This window comes from Tamandua tetradactyla, chromosome 21 (genome assembly GCF_023851605.1).
Source record: "Tamandua tetradactyla isolate mTamTet1 chromosome 21, mTamTet1.pri, whole genome shotgun sequence".
Lineage (NCBI taxonomy): Eukaryota > Metazoa > Chordata > Mammalia > Pilosa > Myrmecophagidae > Tamandua > Tamandua tetradactyla.
The window spans coordinates 17,647,264-17,664,411 of NC_135347.1; the positions used below are offsets into that span (position 1 = coordinate 17,647,264).

General features: G+C 37.9%; 1 protein-coding gene across 5 annotated transcripts in view; it reads left to right on the forward strand.

Annotated features, from left to right (window-relative positions):
- The window catches only part of EPB41L4A (erythrocyte membrane protein band 4.1 like 4A), a 322,974-nt gene that overhangs the window by 241,262 nt on the left and 64,564 nt on the right, over positions 1–17,148 (forward strand). The window lies entirely within an intron of this gene.

A 17,148-nucleotide genomic window follows, 5' to 3' on the forward strand; every position in this document is an offset into this window, starting at 1 on the left:
GCTTGCAGAGTTTTACCATGAGGTGTTATTGCTGAATTTAGTGTGTGGTTTGCTTATAGATCACTCTTGGCCAACACTCCCTGGAGCCCTTGCACATAGCCTCACAGTAGCCCTGTGGGGTGAGGCGCCGCAAAGACTATGTTCCAATTTACTGATGTGAAAGACGTGGTCCTCAAAGCTAGGCTAGGATAGCTGGGATAGAGTCCAGGTCTGCTGACTCTGGGCCATGTGTGTGAAGTGAATGGCGTTTCTAATGACAACAACTAGCATCTGAACATTGCATGATAATTGGCATAATAGCCTTACAACATCCTTTGTTCATTTAACCCTCAGGCCAAGTGTATGAGTTTACTCCGTCACTCTTGGGTATGAGAATGGGGCCTTACTTACTATTTTTGAAGTCAGATTAAATCTGACTTGTAGGTAGGTCCCATCCTCCCATTGGGTTGGGAGGAAACTAAATTCTTTCCGATGGATCTTCAGTGGCAAAAATAAGGCATGATTTAAATTTGCAATAGATTCTGTATGTCATATATTTTTTGTTTCTCAATTCCTCTATTATTGCCTTTTTAAAAAATAGTTGATTTTTGGTTGTGTACTATTTTGATTCCTTCTTTTATTTTTTATAGGCTTTTAAATTATCTTTATACTGGTTATGTTGGAGATTAAATTAATAAGCTTAGATTTAAAAAAAATTACAATAGATTACTTTGAACCCATAAGAATTATCATTGTCCTCATTTGCTGATGAGTAAAGTAAGATTTAAAAAGGTAATTTGACCAAGATTATATAATAAGTCAGCAGCTTAGTACAAAAGTTCTAGACCTCTCATGCCCCAACTCCTGCTTTACCTTAATGTTTTGTATTTATCTTTGTATATAAACAGTCTTAGTCCTTTTTGGATCAACTGGAGCATGGTTATAAGCAAACTTTCAAATCCTCTGCTATTTCCGAAACACCATGCCTCATAAAATTATTCTGAGCCCAACTGAAAACATCAAAAGCATTCCCTGCTTCAAATCAACATTTCATTCCACTTGAGATGCTGGCATCTCATGTGCTTTTTATAAAAACCTGCTCAGGTTGCTCCCTCTCTTCTCATGTGCTCTTATAAAAATATCTGTCTCGGAAACTTTTTTTTTTTTTGGTCCTCCTTGTAAGCCTAGATAATGGGAGCTGATTAATTTAGGCACCAGTTTTTTTAATTTTCCTTGTTTTCCTCATAAGTTAGGCGGATCCGTAGGACGGTATTGAGCCTCCATTCTTCTTCACCTCACTTCCGTCCTGACCTGCACCTGAGGCCAGCCTCTCAGGCTGCATTCTGCTCTGCCTTCAGGACTGTGAAAAGAGCTGTTCTGCTGCCTGGCCTGTCGCGGTTGGGCTTATTAAACCACACTCCCTCTGCAGTAGGTGGGTGAGGTTGTAGGTGGGGTACACAACCGGTGCACAGGCCAGACTTCTTTGAGGACAGCCTTCACACCTGGAAGATCTTTTAAAAATGTAGCACTTATTGTGGTTTTATTATAAATGTACATGCTTGCTTTAGAAAATTTAGGATACTTAGAAACTTCCTTACCCCTCCCTTCCAAAAAAAGCAAAGAAAGTCCGCATTCAATTCCATTCTCCTGGTGTCAACACCATATTTACTTTATAGCCTTCTGATCAATTGAATGTCTTTTGCACAAAAAGTGATATGGTAATGCTTTATAACCTACTTTTCTTACTTGTTAGCATATCATGGCTTTGTTGGATATCTTTATATGTTCTTATACAGTACCATTTTAATGTTTATATGATTTTCCTCTTTGTAAATATGTAGGTGTGACTTGGTCTCTTCATCCAATATTTAGTTCTTGGGTGTTTAAGCTTCTTCTAAAATTTTAAACTATAAATATAAAGTCTATATAGTTGTAGTGATATCTTTAAGCATGCATGATAATATATATGTTTTTAAGCAATGGTATATTTTTATCATTTTTATTCTAAAAAGAAGATTAAAGCAATGCTCTGTTACAAATTAAGACTTTGTTGTAAGCACATGTCACTTTGCTTTTGAATTACCTTTAATCTAACTTTCTTGAGCCTGTGGAGCACAAGCATAGGTGACATTGTGATCGCCTCTGTGGAAAAGGGCCATTTAGCAGTGCCAGTGATGCAGTGTTATAGCTGCTGCATGCACACGTGAAGGATGTTGTATGACAGGGATGAATTTTATTCTGTTTTTTAGTGGTATAGCTTCTTTTTCCTCTAATTCACATATTTTCTGCTTTGAGCCATTCCCCACCCTTTGGTCACAGTGGAGCTCTGACTTAGAGCAGAATATTCAAAAAGGGCCCTCTGGTCTTTACTTCCATTGGTCACTGCTGACATGCTGAGGTCCAAGCCCATCCGGCCCCATGACTGTGGGCGGTTCTGCAGCTTCTCTGTGGAGCTGGGCTGGGATGAGTGTATAGATGAGGACAGCTCTTTGCTAAGCTAAGGGTCTGTGGCCTTCCCTGGGGGTGATGTGAGGCAGTGATCTGCAGGTCACTGCACCCCTCTCTACCTCAGGACTCTGCCCCTTTTTCCACCCTCCCTGCAGCTCCCACATCCCTGTGCCTTAGTCCTCCCGCACTCCTATCTCCAGCACTGCCCTCTCCCTCAGAGGCTACCTGTTCCTGGGATGCTTGGGTAGGTGGACTGGAAATAAATATTAATGTTATTCTTTTTTTTTATTATCTTTCATTGGCAAAAGAAGAACAAAATACTCTCTCAGTAGATTACCCAGGCAGTTACCTACATTTTTACTTAAAAAGTAGATATATTTAAAATGAAACACTGATTTTTTTTTTTTTGAGAGTGGGGTGGGGGTGGTGGTGCATGGTCCAGGAATCAAACCCAGTTCTCTCCTGTGTGGAAGACTAGCATTCTACTGCTGAACCACCCATGCACCCTAGAACACAGATTTTTAAAATTTTTTGCATGGGCAGGCACCAGGAATTGAACCCGTGTCTCCTGCATGGCAAGCGAGAACTCTGCCACTGAGCCACCCCTGCATGCCCCCTAGAACACTGATTTTTAAGACATGCAAAATGTTTATTAGATGGCACTGTGTTTGCAAAAAATAGAGTTATATTTTAAGTAGAAGAGAGACTTTTTTTTCGCTAAGAAGGCCAGCTATTAATTTTCATAGACTGATGTCTGCTGGTAGTCTCTCAAAAATAAAATTCTGGAATATCAGTTTCAGAAATCATCAATATAAATTCTCACTTCTCATTTAACATGTACATATATAATAAAAAACAAGTCATGATAGAAAATTTTTATTTTTTGTTAGTTTATACTATTTACAATACATGACTTGTTACTTTAGAATTTATTCCTTTTAATTCCTCTGAAGATAAAGTAATTCAGTCAAACTCAGTGACCTTAAGTACATTTTGGTTCCCTGCAAGTTGAAAAAGTCTTTTCTCACCTCTCAATCAGGAATAATAAATGCCCTGCTAGCTGAAAAAACCATTGTGCTTAGACTCCACCGAGCTTTAGGCCTTGGCACTTCTATGAGGAAGTACATTCCAGAGTCAAGAGCCCTGCACCCGGCATGCCTGCTGCCCCACCCAGAGAAATTGAGCGCCAGGGCAGGCTGCCAAAGCATTCCTGCACATCAAAACTGCCTTGGCTGAGTTTGTGGTTAAGGGAGAAGAGAGATGGCAGGAGAGAAGAGTGCATATTTGTACAGCCCTTTCTCTGACGGTCTTGGCAGCTCACACAGGTGGGTTCTTGTCAGAAGAGTCTCTGCTATAAGTAGGCAATGAAGACAATGTTTGGATATAATCCATAATTAGCTGTAAGAAAAGCAATAAGTGAAGCCATTTGCAGTGGATAAATAATGCTGTGATTGACAGGTACAGCATTTTAAGTTCTTAAAGATACCCAACTGATGAACACAAATAAATATTTGCAGCGTCGTCTTTGGACAACTGAACAGTGAGATAGGGTGACATTTTGCATTTGCACCACAGGTCTGTGGAAGAGACCACAAGCACAGATGCCTGCGGGGTCATGAAAAGGATTTCTAAATGAGGATGGTTTGTGCTCAGCCTGAAGGAACAGCTACTGCTTGGGCCTAACCAATTGCTTCTGTGCTGGAAAATGTGTCCAGTGTCAAGTCTTTCATTGTTTCAAGGAAAACACGAAATCTGCCTATTAATGTAAAGTTTCCAATAATTAAATGTTGGCAATTAGTTTAATTTAAAAAATGTTTCTGTGCCAAACTAAATATTTCTGAGAGCCACATTGGCTTGAAGACTGCCTCCTTCCAGCTGGTGTTTAACAGCTTATCTACCACATGGCTGAGATGTGCTTCCACCTGCTCTGTGGGTCCCAGTAGGTTTCTCCAGCATCCTCTGTGAGCATCTCTACATCTGATTCAAACCAGCAGCTTGTAGTTAGTAAATGAGTCCGTCAACAATAAGGGATGACGGTGTTACACAGCCTCAGACCACTATAGTGAATGATTTCACATGTAGGTAGCTGACCAACATCTATTGGTGACCTGAGGTGGGTACAGCCAAAAGCAGGAGAGGTGGAAAAATGCTTCAACATAAGTGAAGTACAATTTCACTTGATGCAGGATAGCTCTGAACTACTGAGGAATAGTAATGTGAAGAAAGTAATAATAACTTATTGAGCACTTCCTCTGAATTGGACTTGTGTCAGGTGTGAGGGTCAGCAAAAGCCCAGCTTGGCTTGTGGCATTCAGAATTTTTTTTTTAAATAATCTTTTAAATTTTATCTAAGGCAGAAGAAAGGCATGCCAGACTAAATGAAGTAGATCTTTATCTGTCCACTGGGGCTATTAACCCTGTCTGATACAGGCTGACCATCATGTCCAACACATGTAGGGGCTTGGTACACTTTGTTTCCTTCTTCTAAACCAAAAGAAAATCATTCATATGCAGTATTTGCAAATGCACCTGTCAGTCATTGACTTATATTTACCTTAATAATGTCACTTCCATATACGAAGGATAATACGACTATGCTGTTGAACTATGACATTTTGAGTGTAAGAAGTGGGAAAGGCTGTTCAAGTGCAGTGACTGGGATTTAAGAAGGACACTGGTGAGGACTCCTCTTAGCTCTGGCATAAATGGGGTATGAGGGGAGTGGGCAGGTGAGAGTGCGCTCCACGTGCATGTATCTTGTGCCCTGTCTGCCTGTAGTCTCTGAGTGCCCCAGAATAGCTATTGGGAGGCCATATTAGAAGCATAGAGTCAGGCATTGTCTTTCTTACGATGTTCCTTCCTTTCAGATTGGATCCAGACCAATTTTTCTTTTCTGAGTTTTGTGTCACCATCACCACACTAAGTCCCACCACTGCCCACTACCAGGGCCCTTGGGATTTTCTGTGGCTAGATAACAGGAACAATAAATTCCTTGGGTGAATTCGTAATAACGATGAGATTGAGTGATAGTTTTAAGGTTCACATAGTTAATCAATCCATCTTCTGTGTAAGGTGGTTTTCCCTATTTGAAGTAATTACCTTCTTCATCTACCAGAGTGCATTTTTCATGTCAAGTCAACAAAGGAAACAGAAGAGAAAGGGCAAAGCAAGGTGTCATGGAGAGGAAGCAGAGTTATTGAATGAGATAACTTTGAATAGTGCTCTGGATGAAGGATTTCTCACATAAGTTCCCAACCTCTGGGTGGGTCCAGAAAGTTATTAAATCAGTAGCTTCACTCCTATAATATGAGCAGACCTGTTGCTTTGTTGTTCATCATCACCGAACCTGGAAGCCACCTAAATATCCAACAGTAGGGAACTGGTATAATAAAATAATATATGTACACCACATGAAATACCAGCCTTGTTATAAAGAAACCTCTGAGGAGCAGGAATTGTCAGTCTGATTCCCCAGTGCCTACATATCTGCCACAAAAGGCCATGCCCCCTTGTACACCCACCCACAGAGAGGAAATCATTAACTAATGGTCACTGGACTTCATTCTATCCCTGGCACTGTACTAGCCATGTTACAGAGAATATCTCACTCATTGTTTTTCACGTCTTTCAAACAAATTTATTTAGAAACGAGTACATATGCAAAAACACATGTGTCTCACTCATTTTTTAAAAAAGATATTATAATTCTCAGTGTACAGTCTGGACAAAATGGAAGCTGGGATTTTACAGGGCCACAGAGCTGGGGTTTAAACACAGGTTAGTTAGAATCCTCAGTGCAGTGAGGGAAAATACAAGAATGGGCTAAATTCATATGTGCTAATGTGGAATCATCTCCAGGATGTAGTATATGCAAAAACTACAGGGGAGCTCAGCAGTGTATAATATTCTCCTGTTATATAAAAAAGCAAACAAAAATTAGGGGTGAAAGAGTATGACTACATATGTTTCTTATATGATACTTAAGAAACCAACAACCATAGCGGTCTTTGAGAAGGATTCGTGAGAGAGTGGGAATCAGTGCTAGGAGAGAGATTTATTTAACACTGTTGAATTTTTACCATGTTGTACTTTTAAAAGAGTCCTACAGATAATTGCCGTGAGTGAATTAATGAATTAAGTTCACAAAATACTTTCAAGTGCACATCCAGAGCCCAGGAAACTGTTGTATACTAGGAAGTGTACAACCTGATTTATGGGAAAAGTAATGGAAAGATACATGGCCTATCCTGTAAAATTCAAACTTTAGGAATTTCTACTGCATTATCACAGATACAACTTGAGTCTTCAAAGAAGGGTACCAGTTATGTTCATATCTATATGTTTTAATTCAGATTTTAAAATTTAGAAGATTACCATCAAGTCATATCATAACATTACTGCATTGACTCAAAGGGTAAAGCCTGCTGGTAGTACTTGGTCTTTGGATTAGATGAAGAAGAAGAAAACCACTTTGTGTAGTAGATAAGGAGGCTGAGGCCCACAGAGTTGAAGTGATTTGCAAGCACAGCATGTTCTAGAACCTGGAGGGTATTTGGATGAGAATTACAGCCTGATTTATGGAAAAGGTGATGGCGTGTGAGGCGGTGAGGCATGTCTAGAAAAATTGAGGCTAAAGAGACTAGGAAACATACCAAACTCTGAAATCTGTTCTACAGCTAATTGTTGTGATGCACTTTGAAATGTATTGCTTTTTTGTATATATGTTATTTTCCACAAAAAAAGAAAAAAAAGAGAAGGAAGAGTATAATAGAGAAGATAGGATTTAACAGATGAGTATGACTGCTGAATCAATATATTGATATTTCTTTTGGTCTCCAATGTCTTGGAGTAGCCAGAAGAAAAAATGAAAAATCATGGAACTGTAACCCACACCAGACTTTAAAATCTGTTGTATAACTACTTGTTTAAAATGCACTTGGAAATTTATTGCTCTTTTGTATATGTGTAATTTTTCACAATGATATTGGTGAGTGATTAAAAAGAAAGTTTCAAGTCATACGTGATTTACATAAAGTGACTTCCTGGTCTCACTTGGCTGTGTCTGATCATATCACTTAACATTCTGAGCTGCCCAAATTATTATCCATTAAATAAAGGAATCAGAATACATTATCCTTAAAGATGTGTCCTCTTCCTAAAACTCTCCATTATTTTATTTGACATAGCCTCTCATAGAGTTGAATATGAGAACTATGAAGGAAGTTTGTGAAGTTTATTTTTGGTACGGTTTCACTGTTTTAGAAGTCTTACAAACATAAGAAAATATCCTCTGGGATAATAAAATATATGTCTTGTGATTGGAAATATGTATTTTTTGTAAACTTGTATTTGAAAAATCTCTTCGCTATTTCTTTAAAACATTTTATTAAAAAGAGACATTCCTTTCTGGGCAGGTTTTTGCATTGCTTTGTCTCTGCCTTTGAATTCTGTGTGAACATAACACAGACTAGTCCTTTCTTGAACCTGCTTGTCCTTTTGTTAATCAGCAGTACGAAATGACTCCACCTTGGCAGTTGTTTGCCATTTGTTTGAGTTCTTGATGCCCTGCTTTAATTTTGCTAACTATTTAGGCAAATTTCCTGACTTTCTCACTCCTCTCTCTTAGACTTCACCGACAGGGGTTTTGAGGGTGTGTCTGTCAGCTGTTTGAAATTCTGTTTTGGAATAGATCTCTGGAGCAGATGGTGTGTAAAGATTCCACACCTTTGTTTATTCTCAGATTCAAGATTTACTATGGGGTTTCTATGCCGGCATTTTCTTTAGACTTTGAGAAAGCTAAGATTCATTTCTATGGCTCTTGCCTCATTAATTAGTATCAGTATGAAAAGTGTTTGGGGTTCCTGGAGTTCAGGGTTCTTTTGGTAGGTGTAGAGAGAGGAAGTGAGGCAAGAGAGAAAGGAACTGTGTATTTGCTGTAGAGCAGATGCCCTGCTTGGCAATTTGAACACAGTATTATGCCATGAGAAGGGATGCTGTGTAGTGAGAATGGGATGCCTGGAAAAACTGCCTGATCAGATGCCCTCTCCATTATATTTGGAAATGAAGCCCAGAGAACAAATCTCCTCACTGGGGGGAGCCAAGCACTGGGGCTACTGTTAAACCAGGTACCAAGTACACGTATGAACAGAGAAGCTGGTTTGCAGGGAAAGAGGAATGGAGTCAGCTCACTGTGAGAAACACTGAGGGACCATGCAGCTTTGAGAAGAGAACAGAAGCAAGACTTAATAGCCATGAATTCCACTCCTCTGTAGGGTAGCTGGATTTCCTACTTATGGACATTCCTGCTGTGTTTTGTGATGAGCCCCTTATTTCAGTTTGTTTCCTTGCACATAAACAGTGGATAATAGTACTTGAAATAATCCTTTTGACACTCTGTGAAGAAGGTGGATGGTATAAGTACTTGTTCTCGTCAAAATTAAGTACTTGTTCACGGTTACATAGATAGTAAGAACAGAGCCAGAATTTGAACCCACATCTTTGGAATACTAGGGCCCATGGGTGGAAAGTAAATGGAAAATAAAAAGGTGAAAACCTGGTTGCTGAGAACTATTTGTAAATATACATTCCTGTTTTTTTCAAACCCTATATTTTGATTTTGTTACTCTAATAGATCTGTTGCAGCAGATATCCTTGAAAGGACAATTTATTCTACTCATTTATAGAACACCAGGAAGTAAGCCTGCTTTGATATCAATCTGTTTATTAAAGAAAATGCTTCAGTTCTTTGGGATATTTTTGCCTGGCAAAGAGGGGGAAATGCAATATTAAATGCAGTGTTAATTGCCAGAAACATTAAGTGGCATCATAATGTACAGGTGTGTGTTTGTTCAAGGCTGTTTTCTTTTGTTGACCCCCTTTTCTGTTCTGCCTTGAAACTAATATTTATTTTTATTCTATAAAAGATTTATTAATATATGGCAGGTCCGGTTAGATTTTGTCAAAAAAGTTAATGTTTCTACTCTTCCTGGGAATGCTTAGCATTCCAAACATAACTGCCAAAATAAAAAAGCATGCAAAACTAAAGGCCTATTTTATTTTCAAGTTAAAATCACAGCTTTAATGAGTTGCCATAAATGACTCTTTTTCTTTTCCCTTCTCATTCATCAGGAATTTAGTGAGCACCTCTGGCATAAGACCTTATATCCATGGAGCACAGAAAAATGGTACCTAGTCTATAGAAATTTAGTCATACAATAATAATACAGCCGCTATTTATTTAATGTTTACTAAGCATGCTTTAGTAACATGGATTTTCCATGTTATCTAATTTAATCCTCATAACTACTATAAAACTATTTGGTGGTATGCCCATTTTACAAATGAGGAAACTGAGGCTCTGAGAGTTTTAATAACTTGTTCAGGATCACAGAGTGAGCAAGTTGGCAGAGTTAAAAACAAATCCAGGTCTGTATGACTCACAGCTTATACCCTTAACCAGACTACAGAGGTAAAACGTAGGTAAATAAGGGCAGGATGTGTAAATAGGGGCGGGTCATAATGGTGGAACACTGAAGGAGTTGTAAGTGTCCAAGACAACTTCATGGCTGTTTTGGAGGATGGACAGGTTAGGACAGTAGGTTTCAAGTTGCAGCATGCACACCCCTCTTGAGGTATGGGTATGTGAAGGCTTTCTAATGGGTATATGTGGATGCAGAGTTTTGATTTAATCAGTTTCTAGATTTTCTTTTCTAAAATGAATCTGCCTGTGGTACTAGAAATTTTGGTTCTCCTTTCCTCCCTGCTCTTTTGCAAAAGATCTTCTCCCATTTTATGACAGAGAGGCAGATCTCTCCCATCTAGAACCTAAAGTGCTTTGTCCCTAAATTTTAAACCTTCTGGGTGGTGTTTGGAAAATAAAAGACTAATCACCAAATGACATATCCTTTTCTAAGTAATTAAGTAATTTCTCATTTTGGTTTTCAAAAAAAGTGAAGGAGAAACCAATTTGCCACCAGATAAAATATTATAAATAATTTTAGATAATATCTTACTATTAGACATGTTATTCTTACAAGTTTTTTGGGGCTTTGGTGATAGCTCCAGTACAGAATACCTTACATACCCTCCACTTATTTCTGTGAACAAGATTTCTTAGCGCTGAAAATTATTTCTAATTTTTTATGATTGAATTATTGCTGAACTGTTTTATTCTAGCAGAAATAATGTTCTTAAATGGATATGTAATCATTGGGAAAATTAAACCACTCTGTTCATTTCTTTAAGAATTCCTTTCCCATAAGAATTCTTACATCTGATAAGTGTTTATTAACATTATTAGGTATGCTAATAATATACTAGTAATAATTATAATGATAACATGGTTCAAAAGAAATTTTTAAAGCTTAGAGCTTTATAGTCATTCATGGGAAGTAAAACTGTTTATTTCTATATTTTGTTACAGAGAAATATGACAGGGTGTGTTGGGGATTGAATCATGTCCCCCACAAAGGTCATGTTCAGGTCCCAATTCCTAGTCCCACAGATGTGGAGCCATTGTAAATAGGACCTTGAAGATAGCACTAGTTAAGGTGTGCCCAAATGAATGAGGGTGTGCCTTAATCCAATGTTGAAGTCCTTACAAGCAAAGGAAATTGGACACAGAAGGAGAGAAACCACGGGGAGCAGCCAGAAGCTGGAAGTCAGCAGAACTCAGAAGAGAAAGGAGATGCTGCTGCCATATACATTGTCATGTGACAGAAAAACCAAAGAGCCCTAGAGATTGCTGGTCAGCCAGAAGATACTGACCGTGGCAGGAAGCAAGCCTTCTAGACTCTGAAACCATGAACCAATAAACTCCTGTTGTTAAACCAACCCATTGTATGGTATTTGTTTTCCCATCTAGGAAACCAAGACAGGGTGATGAGTAAAACACTGCAGACATAAAATACGGATTTCCTTAGGATAAAGTTTTGCAGGGGAAGTGGGATTTTTAAGTCATATTCAAGGAAAAAAAGAAGTCTATGAAATTTCCAACTCACTCGTGTATTTTTTTATTCATGTGTTTTTAAAATGGATGATTTGGGCATATCAAATTGCTTTGGTATTTTATTACATTGGATAAATTTGAAGAGTCATGAAACAGTTCAGGTTTTCAATGTCAATATTTACAATGTCACAAATTACATTCTTTGGTACTATTTAAAGTTTTGATGAAAAATGTTAGATATCTTAAAAACAGGCATTGAGATAGATAGTTTTAAAAGATTATCTTAGTGAGTACTTAGGTAAAAAGTTTCAAGACCACTGAGTTAAGGTGTCCTGATTATGAGCTCAAATACGGAAAGTAGAACAAATGAAAAATTTTTTGTTTTTTACCTTACTTAATGTCATAGTCAGGTTCATGTGTCAGCTTGGCCAAGTGATGGTACCTGTTTGGTTGGGCAAGTGCTGGCCTGTCTATTGCAATGAGGATATTTCATAGAATTAAATCATGATCGTGTCAGCTGCATTCACAGCTGATTCCATTTGTAATCGGCCAAGAAAAGTGTCTTCTGCAATGAGTGATGCTCGGTCTAATCACTGGAAGCCTTTTGAGGGGAATTCAGAAGAGACAGGCTCTATTCCTGCTTCGGCTGGTGAGCCTCTCCTGTGGAGTTCATCCAGACCCTCCATCGGAATTGTCAGCTTCACAGCCTGCCTTGCGGACTTTGGACTCTGCATCCCTGCAGTCACATGAGACACTTTTATAAATTTTATATTTGAGAGTGTTCCCTGTTGATTCTCTTTCTCTAGAGAACCCTAACTAATACACTTAATTTATGCCTTTTTAGAGCAATCTTTATATATGATGATATATACTTTATATTCATATGCACTTTATATATAGTTACAGTTGTATCAAATAAAAACCTCTAAAGCAGTGGCCCAGCACTTTCCTCTGAAACAAAACCCCCATATAGTCAGGTGTGAAACTGCCCACCTGCCCAGGGCAGTGAGTATGAATCTTGGGCCTTGAGGAAGATGTCTGGAGAAGGTTTGGTGTGTGTGGTTCTCCACTGTGTGGCCCTGATTGGGGAAGACTGGCCCAGGAGTATTGCCAGAATAGGATGTGAGCATTTATTCAACTCTCTTCCCGCAAATTGCGCCCTCAAATCACAGGAAAAAGAACTTGGTATCCTAGTGAATTACCACACTCTGATTTCCAGTCGACTGTTCACAGATGGGTGTTGGCATTGGGGCCAGAAAGGGCTTGAAGGAAAAAACAGGCATCTCCTCCAGCACACATAGATGTAGATTAGAAATTCTCAGTTGTAAGACTCATTCCTTGTACTCCTTTGAGGGTCTCAAAGGAACTTTGAGACCCTCAAAGTAAAAACTTTTTTTACCTTAGGTAAAAACTTTTTACCTAAGTACTCACTAAGATAATCTTTTAAAACTATCTATCTCAATGCCTGTTTTTAAGATATCTAACATTTTTCATCAAAACTTTAAATAGTACCAAAGAATGTAATTTGTGACATTGTAAATATTGACATTGAAAACCTGAACTGTTTCATGACTCTTCAAATTTATCCAATGTAATAAAATACCAAAGCAATTTGATATGCCCAAATCATCCATTTCCATCCATTGAAGGAAAAAACAGGCATCTCCTCCAGCACACATAGATGTAGATTAGAAATTCTCAGTTGTAGGACTCATTCCTTGTACTCCTTTGAGGGTCTAAGGGAGTGAGCAAATGCCTTTGTAAGCTTGAAGTGCCATTTTAATTTGTGAACCTGTGATTCTGATGCACAAGGAGGAGTATCTTTGACCAGTTCTCACTCAGTGAATGTGCTCAGTAGCTCTGGGGAAGGGGCAGGGAAAGAAGTACCTGTATTTCCACCTAATTCACATCCCCTAGTAGATCGTTTTTGATAGAGTTCCAGAAAAGTGCTGGATCAAAGAAGAGGAAATTGGAGGCAGCCCAATTCAGGAAGGGATCTTTCATGCGTAGATACATTTTCCTAGGATCTTTCTCATCCACGCCCATTCTTTATAATCTACCCTCCAGCTTTTTAGCAGAATGCTTTGTTTGATCTTGGAGTTGACATTTAGCAAAATCAGTGTCTTAAGAGTCTGTATGTTTGTGGTAAGGAGGTAATTGTGCTTAAGCAGGTACTTTTGAATGTAGAAACTCTTAAGAAAAGCAGGGATCTGGCTATCTCTGGGATGGATGGGCTGATGCCAAGTGTTTGAACTTTAAAGAATTAGCCACTGAATGCTTAACTTTACTGTATTTTCAAAATGGTGTGTTTGAAATTCAGTTTTGTTTTATACAATTTATGTCTGTTCTGACAGATATAAAACCTTCCATGATGATAGGAAAAAAAATAAGGGTTTTTGCTGGCCATTTTAATATTTGACCATAATTTATAGTATTAGAAAAATGATGTCTTTTATTTTGCTAATCCACTATACTATCTCCCAGTTTTTTCATAGAATATCCAGTCTAAAATTGATGACTCTGAGGCAAAGCAACTCTGTACTGTTAGTGTGAGAAATTGAGCCAAAATATATTCTGATTATTAGCTCATTGTTAATTCATGTTATATTTCTTCCAATAATTCATACTGGGGTAAGTAATATAAAATTATGTTGCCTTTACTGATAATAACTTATTGTGTTAGGAATAGTCATAATCTGATTATTTTTTCTTAATTATCAGATTTTTTTTTAAGTTAAGGGAAGTAAAGGAAATGTGTTAAAGTGGGATAATATTTAACCTAAAAGTTTATAAATTTATCACATTGAAGAATTCTTAAAATGAAATTACTTGTATATCCCAACCATTATTCACTGGCTGTTTGTCCTCTTCCCAGCAAAATAGAAAAAGCCATTTTCACTTGCCACGTTACTTTTTTTCTTATTTTAATATCACACATTCACTCTCCACACCCATCCTATAAATTAAAAGCAATGGAAAATGTAAGCAACATGAAAAACTTGATTAAAGTTGGCAGGTGTCAAATGTGAGTTACAAATTTTGTCATACAATGCTGCTCAAATGCAAACTTTTTATAAGTGGAAGTACATATATGTTAATCACCCGATCATGATATCATAGTGATGACTTTTAAGAACTGCCACCCAAACCAAATAGCTAAGTAGCTCCTGAGGAAGTTGATTCTGTTTCTCACAGCCATTCTTCCGAACTAAAGGTGAGCATCACTTACGATGAGGGACACTCAAACATGAACAGTCTGACCACACAAAACCCTGGCAGTGGTCTATTGCATGTGGGCTGAAAGATTTTTGGGTATAGTGTCTTAAGACAAAGAAAGAGACCATGGAACTTTGGGCACTGGCCTGGAAGTGCTATATGAACTAAAGGGAAATTGTGTTACTTCATCATGAGCTGTAGCATCTAACAGTCCAGAAACAAAAGTTACCATACTATGAGATAAAATCTGGCTCATTAATAAGTTGCTGCCTAGTTTGCCAGGGCTGCTATAACAAGTACCACAGACTGGGTGACTTACAGAACATGAATTTATTTTCTCACAGTTTTGGACCCTAGAAATCCAAGATCAAGGTGGTGTCAAGATCATAGTTTCCCTGAAGTCTGTTAGATTATGGTAGTGGCTTGCCTGCAATCATAACTCAATTTCTGCTGCCACTTCATGGTCACCCTTTCTCCCCGTCTGCCTCCTTCTGTCTCTTTCTCTTGACTGTGTCCAGATTTCCTCTGCTTATAAGGACTCTGGTCATATTGGATTAAAGTCCACCCCAACTCAGTTGTTCTCACCTTTAATAATAACATCTTCCTCTAAGCCCAACTCTGCATTGAAATCATTGCCCTCCCCCCTCTGTAGGACATGACATCCAGGAGTGAAAGTCTCCCTGACAAAGTGGGCTATGACTCCTAGGGATGAGCCTGGCCCTGGCACCGTGGAATTAACAATGCCATCCTGATCAAAAGGGGGAAAAGAAGTAGAACAAATAAGGTATCAGTGGCTGAGAGAGTTCAAATAGAGTAGAGAGGCTACTCTGGAAGCAACACTTATGCAAGCTTCAGCTAGATATTGCTACTTACCATGGTTTGCTAAACTCTAATCAAAATCATTCCTGTCAACCCTAAAGAACACCTAGGGCTCTATCTGAGATTTTACAAAAGTTTCACGTATTATAGTTACTTTCCGGAAACCTACATCCTCAGATGGGTTCCTAGGACAGATAAGTCCTGGAACCAGTGGGGCCAACCTCTCCAGACCATTGAGTTCCATCCCCCACCCCATATTATCAATAGCCCTTTTAGACATGTAAAAGTTAGAATGGGCATAGCCCAAATACTCCTCAAGTTTGGGAGAAAGATCAAAGGAGAAGGTGGAGTTAGAACAGAGAAGATAGGATTTAACAAATGAATATGGCTGCTGTATCGTTATATTGATTTTTTTTTTTTTTTTGGTGTCTAGTGTCTTGGAGCAGCTAGAAGGAAAAACCTAAAATTGTGGAACTGTAACCCAATACCAAACTCTGAAATCTGTTCTATAACTAATTGTTGCAGAGTGCTTTGAAATTTATTGCTTTTTTATCATATATGTTATTTTTTCACAATAAGAAAGAAAGAAAATAGATAAGTGAAACATAACAAAATGAAAATAACATCTTCAAAGAGCCTTTTTACAAATGGGTGCATGTCCATAGGATCAGAGGTAATAACTTGAATACGTCTTCTTGGGGAACATGATTCAGTCTATAACACTTGCTCTTTCAAATATGACCAGCCTCTTGAAATAAAGCCATTTGGCTCTGTAATGTGAGCAATATATAAAATAAATTGGAGACTTTTGATTGATTCTGTCTCAATAGAGTTGATATTTTATACTAAATATAATACATGTTCATTTTGGAGTCTTAATGACCGTATGCCAATAACAGGTCTTTGCTGTATATAACGTATGGCTGCCATTTAAAAGAGCAGCCTGCTGTAGCAGAAGCTGCTTCTAAAGCTCCAATCAGTAGCTCACTGCTCTCCTCTTGCTGTGCATCTCCATTCTACTATGTCCGGGTTACTTGTTTTTTACCCTTATTGAACATAGCATCATTTTCCCTTGTGGTGGATAAAATAGCAGAAACAGAAGTATATCCTTTAAAATAACAGACCTTAAAATAGAAAGAAATAAAAATAATAGACCATCAATTATCTACCATGTGCAAAACACTGCACTGCTGGTAGCCAAGGGACAATGTGATATGCCCCCTATTTTATAATGGATTTGAGGCCTTCCTAATGTTTATTAATACATTTTCAGCTTACTTATAATTTATATTGTATATTTTAAGCATACTATGAAATTTATACATAGTAATTCATATTTCTAGATAGTTTAAATAGAAAACAATTGTTTAGCTTTATTGAAAAGATAAAGAGATGCCCTGAATCAGGTAATTTGTGTAGTCTAGGAAAATTGCCCTCAGTGTTTGTTTCTTGAAGTGAGTGATGGTTAAGCACCAGTTCACTTTATAATTGTTTGTTAAGCTGTTCATATATATGCTAGATATTTGTCTACTTAATTTATAGTGAAAAGTGAAGGAAAAGGATTTCTCCAACCTCAAAATATCTCCTTGAGCAGTTCCTGAAGTTCCATTATGAGTAAAGTTAGTTAATATTTGACCTCTCTCTTTACTCCTCTTTAAAATGTAGCTTTTCTATGGCACTTACTACATGAAGAAGATATGAGTCCTTTAATATAATGGGTCTATCAGCTCACTTTCTCT